Source organism: Rhagoletis pomonella, unplaced genomic scaffold (genome assembly GCF_013731165.1).
Source record: "Rhagoletis pomonella isolate Grant_MI unplaced genomic scaffold, Rhpom_1.0 Rhpom_scaffold_01867, whole genome shotgun sequence".
Taxonomy (NCBI): domain Eukaryota; kingdom Metazoa; phylum Arthropoda; class Insecta; order Diptera; family Tephritidae; genus Rhagoletis; species Rhagoletis pomonella.
The window spans coordinates 22,782-24,647 of NW_023460421.1; positions in this window are offsets into that span (position 1 = coordinate 22,782).

Genomic DNA, 1,866 nt, shown 5'->3' on the forward strand with positions numbered 1-1,866 from the left:
GGCAGCTGAGATAGGGCGTTTTTGAAACGAATTCTGAAATAGGGCGTTCTTGAAAACTTTTTGAGATAGAGCGTTTTCGAACTGGCTGCCGAGATAGGTCGATCTTCCACTCAGCCATCGATATGTAATAGTCGATTAGGTGTAGCTTTATCAAAATGTAGAATTGTTCTGTACTTTACACTTAAATAATAATTATAAACAATAAAAAATAGAATAATATAAATAATAATTGTAATTTAAAAAAGAAAGAAAATTTTTTCTGTACAAATGTCCAACCCGTGACGGTGGAATCGCCTAGCTATACCAAAATGGGTACAAAGATAATATATAACATCTTTAAATTCTTTTTCGTATTTCTATAAAAACGTGGGCATAAGCTAGTATGTGCATAATTTTCTATACATTCGCTCAGTGTTTGTTTTGCCTACGCGTTTTATTGACAGCACTTTGACTTCTTCAATATTTAGTTTGAACTTTCCATCACCAGTCTATTTTTTTCGTTTGTTTAAGTAAAATGTTAGTTTTCTTGTTTGTGTTTCTGTTCCATTAAAAGTTTTGCATCTATTGCAAGTGCATTAAAATTGTTTATCCAACAATGCCAGAGTCGTAAGAATACACTTTCTTTTATATATTTCTTTGTTTCAGTGTAAAGAACTGTATGGAAGCTGTATATATATTATTGTTTTATCAATAGCAACGATTTGTGAATGATTGATTTAGTAGTTTATACTGTAAGTAACTTTAGATGAGAAAATAAGCCAAAATAAGTAGTATTCATGTAAAATTAGTAGTTGTACTTACTTATGAAGTGAAATTTTTATACCTATTTTAAATCATATCTGCTCAGAATGCTTAGCATAACAATACGTACCGCAAACTTGAAGGAAGTTGCAAAAGCTATATGCACATCTAAAGCAGTCAAACTTAACCCTGATTGCGGAACTTGGCTTGATTTGGTGTATCTTAACTAAGAACCAATTCGCAACAGTTGGCAAGAAGAAGAAATGAAATTGTTTTATGTTGGACTATGCCAAAAACACTTAAGTCACTGGAACGCCAATGAAGAAGAAACAGAAAATTTATAAGTGCAATTTTATTTTCTTCAAGTTTTGGGCTTTCCAATTTACTATGAGTTCTAGTAATTTCGCCTCAATACCCCACAATCTTAGCAACGCCTTCGGATAGGTTAAACTGCTCTCCAAAAAGGAAAGATCCATACTTACTTTTTCCAACACCATTTAACCTTCAAAACATGCATCCCTCTTTCTAAATTAACAACTTTTTATAGTTTCTATTTACTTAGTTTCGCCTTTAGCTCGCATGTGCAAAATGAACGCCGCTTCATTACCATAACTGGAAACTAAGCGTTTGACTTTGCGCACATCATTCGACACTTCAAAATATGACAGGCAGACAAAGCGTAAATTTTTTAACATTTCGCCAAGTCACGTGACCGTCAATGATGGGTGAGAACTGCGCAAATGCATACACAAATGTACTCCTTTATGTATATGTGGTATCACCAAAGGGGTACACCGAAGGATTAGCCACAATTACAATACCGCGTAGCTAATTTGTATGCAGCCTTTTTTTGTTTGATTTTTTTTTTTTTTAGTTCATGAGTATTTAAATTACGCAATGAAATAAATGCAAAACATTTAATAAAACGTCATTAAAAGAGGTGTGAGCTGTGGGGGGGCAGAAGTGAACGCAGTACGGAAGTGAGCTGTTGAACTCAACGAAATGAAGTGAGCGGGGCAAAAGCACCACGGAAATGCTAGTAAAATGAAAAATGACAAAGTGATTGTGAAGCAAAAATAAAATATTTCCACTTATTGTTGTTGTAGCTGTCAAAACAACCCTTGA